The following is an 8282-nucleotide window of genomic DNA, read 5'->3' as shown; positions in this document are numbered from 1 at the left end:
TGTGAAATAAATACCCTCACTAACTGTAAAAGCACCTACGTAGTATATCTACTGGAGTGCACTTGCAATCTACAATACATTGGGCGTACCAAACGCCCATATAAGAAAAGACTGCTTTAACATCTGAAAAACTTAGTGGCAGGCTACAAGGGCCATAGTGTTTCGAGACACTTCAAAAAAATTCACAATAAAGATCCAAAAACACTCAGAGGCACAATATTAGAACAAATTCAAATACCACGCAGAGGAGGAGACAGGTTCCTTAAGCTTCGCCAGAGAGAAACTTTCTGGATTCACTATATGGGCACAATGAGCCCTATGGGATTAAATGAAGATATAGATCTGGCAGCATTTTTATAGAAATCTTTTAAAAATCAGTCACAATAATCAGCAATTTATGTTTAGCCATAGAAAAAGACAGATAATAGGTATCAAACGTACATTAACATTACCAGCAAATTGAAAATCTAAGGCTAATACACTTTACACTATCTCCCATACCTCCACCTTTGTCCAAAAAACATAACCAAAAAACTTCCAAGAAATTAATACAGAATAAAATTGTTTAATTCCAACACTGGGCCATAATCATTATATCACGTTATTATTTCTTACTTAACGTTCTCCTAATTATTATCAAAGCAAGAGAAAAGATCTTATTTAGGGCTTTAAGCATACGCTCCAGTAGCAATACTAAGATTGACTGAAAATAGGAGAGACTTTAGGACCTAGCAGACACTGACGACCAATTCCCATAAGTCTACTAAGCATGGTCACTATGACAACCGACACGCTGACACGCCTGACATCATTACAACTTAGCCGCAATTAGACAATTAGGAAAAAACACGCCCACCGCAGACCTTTAAATTCTAACGATGCCGACTTCTGTCCATTCCACTTTTTACCTGTGATGAAGAATTGACCGATCACCTCGAAACGCGTAAGGATTATCTAAAGGTGGGCGGACATCCTTTTGCTACATTGCGGCACGGCATCATATTAAAACCAACGGGTAACAGAACTTTTGAGCTATTTTACCCACTATTATTCATATGCCTCTGTGAGCATATCCCGCTGTGTATAATACCTAAGATCGTCGGGAATCACATACACACAATTTGAATCTACCAACTGACAACACAGGTGCTTTAGCCTAATAGCATTAAAACACATTGGTTTTACTGACCACAAAATACAGCCAGCAGGTTGAGCTGTTTAAAAGAACCACATAAAGCGTTCAGCTATCTGTTTCCCACTAGCAGGCTGAACTGTACTAAAGATTCACATACTGCATTGGGCAAACTTTGCACTGCAGCCAACCAGAGCACTGACCAGGAGATCAAAATACTTATTCCATGTCTATTACTTACCTCATACTCTGATTGAGGGCATTTGATGTAAGCACATTTACTTAGTTCTAATAAAAAGAGCTTTTTTATTTAAACGTTATTACACTATGTTCTTGTTTTCTTTTCTCATTCCATCTCAACCGATATGAACACCTGAGACAACCAAGACTCTCATCACCAAGAGGAAAAAGAGAGTCCAGGATTTTCCATTGCCTTTCAACAAACGATACCAGAGAGTCCAGGAGTTTCATTCAAAACAACATACCGCTGCCAGGAGTCCCCTGGAAACAAAGATCCCAAGAGTTTCACTAAAAGAAAGATTCCTCCAGTAAAGAACAAAGCCAAATCGACTGGACAAGAGCCAAAGAAACATCTCTAACCCAAACAAGTCTACAACTTACCTCATATGATTGAGGTTACCTCTGGTAAGCCCAAATTCACTCACCTCAGACAAAGAAGTGTCGAATATTCTAAAGTATAATACTGAACTTTTTTGAATACAATAACAATCCAAGGACATTATTAATATTTACTATTTTTTATGCCCTCTTCCTGTATTCCACTACTATAACATCATTGTTTAGAAAGTAACAAACTTACTTTACAAATAGCTAATATCTATTCTAGTGCCAAGCTGTGCGCCCTCTTGATTTCCTCTTTCCCATCCACATTCCTAACAGTGACACGGGTACACTGTATCAGTGGCAGCACGCATATATATCACTATTACTACTATTGTTGCAAAACAGCTATTTCTCACAAAGTGTTAGAGTTTGTAGCGCAGGTGCCCCTCCTTTTTTCTATCATATATATATATATATATATATAAAAAGTCCAATAGTCGCACTCTCTGGATTTAAAGCACAGCTACCTTTTTTCCTTTATTCTGTGACATTTCGGGGCATTCATCCCTTCCGCAGTGCAGTGCAGTGCTATGCTTTAAATCCAGAGAGTGCGACTATTGGACTTCTTGTTTGTACTTGACTACAAAGCGAGTGAGAGTGCGCTATCTACCCAGTTTATATATAATATATATATATATATATATATATATACAGTATATATACATGCATATACATATTTAGACATGTATATTTATGTATCGCTTTGTTAAAGCCCTTTGCATACACTTTTTTGAACAACTGACACCTCTTATCTCTGAGTCCTTAGAACTTTTTTATGCAATATTTTTTATAATATATTTTTTTATTAGATAGTGTTATTATGAGTTTTTTTGTACTTTTAAATGTATTTTTAATGTTTTTTTGTGCCACTTTGTTAACCAGAGGTGCAAAGTCACGCTATCCTGACGTGTATTAAATTCAACATACGCTTGAGCGAACGCATTTACTTTCAATTTGTAATACACACAATACTTCCGATGAGCGCAAAGATCCGCAATGAACCCGTTTTTGCTCATGCAAAACTTTTTGCTAGCCCTAAGTAAGTAAAAATGTCTGTATTTCAGAGACAAGTGCATTGCAGAGAACCAAGACAAAATATACGAATCAGAACTGTGACTTTAAATCTGATACACTCTCAGTAAAAGTTAGTCATATTATACATAAATATCCTCAGTCTCAGTGCGCTAAATTCATAGATTTTCATGAGGTAGCGAATGGACCTTGTTGTAAAGGATAAATCAGGTTAGAAATTCATTGAGCCTGATTTTACCTTTTGTTTCGAAGTAAATTGTTAAAGGGTTGTTGCCATTAAAAGGATTTAAAAATCAAAATTAAACTTTCATCATTCAGCTAGCGCATACAATTTTAACCCCTTAACGACACGAGTCGTACAGGGTACGTCGCACACAACCTGGTCTTTAAAGACCAGCAACGTACCCTGTACGACCTAAGTGTTTAAAGCGGCTGGAAGCGATCCTGATCGCTTCCAGCCGCTTTCAAGGTATTGCCGTGATGCCTCGATATTGAGGCATCATGGCAATACCTTTTCTGGCACACCGATGCAGAGAGGGCCACTCTGTGGCCCTCTCTGCATCGGCCACCGATGGTGCCGATCGTTGGTGGGTGGGAGCAGTTACAGGGAGGAGGTGGCCCATCGCTGGGAATCTTGGTCCCGGAATTAGTACCGGTGCGTGCGGGCGCGTGCACGGGGGTGGGGGTGCGTGCGTGCGCATGTGCGCGCGCCCGCGCGCCCCCGATCTTAACAAAGCATGCCACATAAACGGTCCGGTTGTGGTGGGAGCGGGAGGTGATCTGTGGTGGGAGCGGGTGATGAGGGCTAAATTTCTATTTATAAAAAGGATCTGGGAGAGGGGGGTGGGGGGTATTGAGGGGGGCCCAGCTACACTACAGAAAAAAAAAATATTAAAAAAAAGTGCACTAAAGTTTGAAAAGTGGGTACTGGCAGACAGCTGCCAGTACCCAAAATGGCACCAAATAGTGAGAGGGGGGAGATTAGAGAGCTGTGTGGGGGGGGCTCAGGGAGGTTGGGTGCTATGGGGGGCTCCTACACAGCAGCATATGTAAATATGCTGGGAAAATTTTTTAAAAAATTAAAAGAGAGCTTTTATTTTAGTACTGGCAGACTTTCTGCCAGTACTTAAGATGGCGGGGACAATTTTGGGGTGAGGGAGGGAAGAGAACTGTTTGGGAGGGATCAGGGGTGGGATGTGTCAGGTGGGAGGCTGATCTCTACACTAAAGCTAAAATTAACCCTGCAAGCTCCCTACAAGCTACCTAATTAACCCCTTCACTGCTAGACATAATACACGTGTGATGCGCAGCGGCATTTTGCCGCCTTGTAATTACCAAAAAGAAACTCCAAAGCCATATATGTCTGCTATTTCTGAACAAATGGGATCCCAGAGAAGCATTTAAAACCATGTGTGCCATAATTGCACAACTGTTAGTAAATAATTTCAGTGAGAAACCTAAAATTGTGAAAAATGTTACGAATTTTTTAATTTGATGGGATTTGGCGGTGAAATGGTGGCATGAAATATACCAAGATGGGCCTTGATCAATACTTGAGGTTGTCTACTACACTACACTAAAGCTAAAATTAACCCTAGAAGTTCCCTACATGCTCCCTAATTAACCCCTTCACTGCTGGGCATAATACACGTGTAATGCGCAGTGGTATTTAGCGGCCTTCTAATTACCAAAAAGCAACGCCAAAGCCATATATGTCTGTTATTTCTGAACAAAGAGGATCCCAGAGAAGCATTTACAACCATATATGCCATAATTGCACAAGTTGTTTGTAAATAATTTCAGTGACAAACCTAAAGTTTGTGAAAAAATTTGTGAAAAAGTGAACAATTTTTTTTATTTGATCGCATTTGGCAGTGAAATGGTGGCTTGAAATATACCAAAATGGGCCTAGATCAATACTTTGGGATGTCTTCTAAAAAAAAATATATACACGTCAAGGGATATTCAAGAATTCTTGAAAGATATCAGTGTTCCAATATAACTAGCGCTAATTTTGAAAAAAAATGGTTTGGAAATAGCCAAGTGCTACTTGTACTTATTGCCCTATAACTTGCAAAAAAAGCAAAGATCATGTAAACATTGGGTATTTCTAAACTCAGGACAAAATTTAGAAACTATTTACCATGGGTGTTTTTTGGTGGTTGTAGATGTGTAACAGATTTTGGGGGCCAAAGTTAGAAAAAGTGTGTTTTTTTCCATTTTTTCCTCATATTTTATAAAACTTTTTATAGTAAATTATAAGATATGATGAAAATAATGGTATCTTTAGAAAGTCCATTTAATGGCGAGAAAAACGGTATATAATATGTGTGGGTACAATAAATGAGTAAGAAGAAAATTACAGCTAAACACAAACACCACAGAAATGTAAAAATAGCCCTGGTCCTTAAGGGAAAGAAATTGAAAAATGGCCTTGGTCCTTAAGGGGTTAAACAACTTTCCAATTTACTTTTATTATCTAATTTTCTTGTTTCTCTTGGTATCCTTTGTTGATAAGCATAAGTAATAAGCCCAAAGGACCAGCAATGCACTACCGAGAGCTAGCTGTCGATTCATGGCTACACATATATGCCTCTTGTCACTGATTTACCGGATGCGTCTAGCTAGCTCCCAGTAGTGCATTGCTGCTCCATCAACAAAAGATACCAAGAGAATGAACAAAATTTGATAATACAAGGAAACTGAAAATTGTGTTTTCTGTCTGAATCATGAAAGAAAATTTTAGGGTTCATGTCTCTTTAACATCTGGCGCTGCAGAATCTGTTGGTGCTCAAAAAACTAACAATAACAATAATAATCTATAGCTGTGTTAATTGACCAATGCATGATATCTGACACACAAATTACTCAATTAGACTTACATTTTGCGCAAGAATTCTGATGCATTTTAGAAAGGGCCAATGTTTTCTTACTAACAAAACACAAGTGAATATCTAACAGCCATTTGAGGGAGGTAGGATTCCTTGCATAGCACAACTGCATTTCTATAACTGACGTTATGATTTTGCATCACTGTAGAGCGGGGCTGCCACTGTTTTGCAGTTATCTTCTAAAGCCAATAAGGTCCAGCTATGTTGCAGGGTTAGCCTTCAGAGGTCAGCAGAGTGCATTTCAAGTTCTGAGAATTAAAAAATCTACAATTTTCGGAGCTAAATTACTCACAAATGGGGCACACACAAAAAAAAAGAATATATTGCAAAGTTGTTTTATTACATGAAACTATTTTATATAAAAATCTCAATGTGGTTACTGTCCCTTTAACTTGTTTACAATAAGATGTACAAGCATCTTCTTATTTTGTACAGAGTTAGTCCTGCGTTTTCATTCTATGATTTGGCAACTATGGAGTTACTGTGTGAAGATTGTCTAGACTTACCTAAGGTACTTAACACCTTAATTATTTTCCCCATCAGTTTTCACTGTCTAGATGTGATGAAGCATAGAACTTGATAAATATATCATGGTTAAAAAAATAGAAACAACATTTTTTTTATTTATCAAAGGATCCGGCTACAAGTCATTTTCTTTTGATCCCATACCAAGAATTGAAAAGTGACTCATTCACCTTGGCATTTGGCACATACTGACCAGTGTAACTGATTGCTTGTACAGTAGAATGGGATATCTTTCATAGAGCAGTCTGGCAAGGTATATTGTTGTGGTTTAACTTGTTTCTTTAGAATAAAAATAAATAAATAAACAGTTTGATACAAACAATTCACATAACATATCATATTTGTGTTCTATTTGTTGAAGGCTCAGTAAAGTCAATATTTGAACATATTAATAAGACTTTGAACTTTGAATAATGTGAAAGTAAAAATAGCTGCTCTCAAATAGCCACTTTAAAAGTAGCAATAAATAAATATATATATATATATATATATATATATATATATATATATATATATCAAAATAACAAGAGTATTGCATATATTCTTAATTCATTCAGCAGATGTTTCTTTTAAAATTAATGTTTTTATGGGGTGAAAGTTTCCATTTAAGGTCTCGATTACAAGTGGTGTGCTAATTTAGCTATTTAGCGCTTTCACTTGAGCGTTGACACCACCAGAAGTAATCACAAGTTGAAAGTAAAACTTTTTCACGCAAACGAAACCCCGAAGTACACTAACGTCAGGACCTCGGATATTTCTCCCCACAGATTTCAGTAGAGAGCTTAGAAATTAACACATAGCTAGTGTACTAACCTGACAGGAATTGATGTTTCATATTGTAATTATTTTTAACTAAAATGTGTGTCTATATAAATATATATATATATATATTTATTTATATATATATATATATATATGTATATATAAATATATATACCTGTCTATTCCTATAACTATACATCGGTATATTTTACATTAACATTATAACATATATATATAGAAATATATATTTAATAGGAAATAAAAAAAAATTCTACGTGAAGAACATTGGAATGTAAAATATGTGTAACACACTTCGTGTTTCACAATGTAGGTCTAACGTGGTGTCGGTTTAGCGCACATGAAGAATTAGTTATCTTTAGGCGTGTTATTGAAATATTAAATATGAAATATTGTAAAACATATGAATAATTATTATAGATACTGTAAAATATGTATAAGGTTTAACCCCTTGTATTACTTTTTAATGGCCATGTAGTATATTGGCGGACACTGTGTGATGACGTAACCTAGAGTCAAAGGTATTTTATTATCTTTAATAGGGATTTGTGAATAATCATCATTCATTAGTGCAGCGAGTGCTAAAAATCGCCATGGTCTGCAGCATTCAGCATTTCTGCTCCAGATTTAGTACAGTAAAAGTGCAAATCCAGATATTTGTGTAATATATCTTTATTTTAATAAATTCAGCTTCAACATGAGTTGAATGCCTCAGATCCCAACCCTTTTCTGCATTAGTTTCACCTACAAATGATAAATGCCAAATATTTGTACATCCCTAATCTTTAGCAGCCCCTATAAAACCTAGAAAGTCATGTAGGCCCTCACTGAAGTACAGAAGTCTACTATCTAGGACGGTGACCACTTAAATAAAAATGCAGTTTTATTAATTAATGGAAGAGGGAATATAATAGAGCCCCTGTCTCCCCCTGTTTAATCTAAGAAGTGACTCCCTCATTAAAAAGGGAAAACACACCTCTTACCATAAAAATATATTAAGTAAGGGGGACCCACCATTTAAATAAAGTGTTTTGCCCATATAGCTATCAAACAATTGTCATAGTAATAAAGATAATAACGATCACCTGGAAGCAACCACTAGCCCCAGCTTATTGTGCTGTTGATGCCACGACACATAGATCATTGTTTCCAGCAGGTATCCAAATAAATAGAATAACATAATGAGTGCACATGGTTTATGTTTCAGTGTTTTTAAATATTATTTGTTGCTATGCCTAGTCAATTCGGGCAGGGGTAGGGTCATGCATACATTTTCAAAATGGTGCACCACTCAGAAC

This window comes from Bombina bombina, chromosome 7 (genome assembly GCF_027579735.1).
Source record: "Bombina bombina isolate aBomBom1 chromosome 7, aBomBom1.pri, whole genome shotgun sequence".
In the NCBI taxonomy this organism is placed as follows: domain Eukaryota; kingdom Metazoa; phylum Chordata; class Amphibia; order Anura; family Bombinatoridae; genus Bombina; species Bombina bombina.
This window is presented reverse-complemented; position numbering follows the sequence as displayed.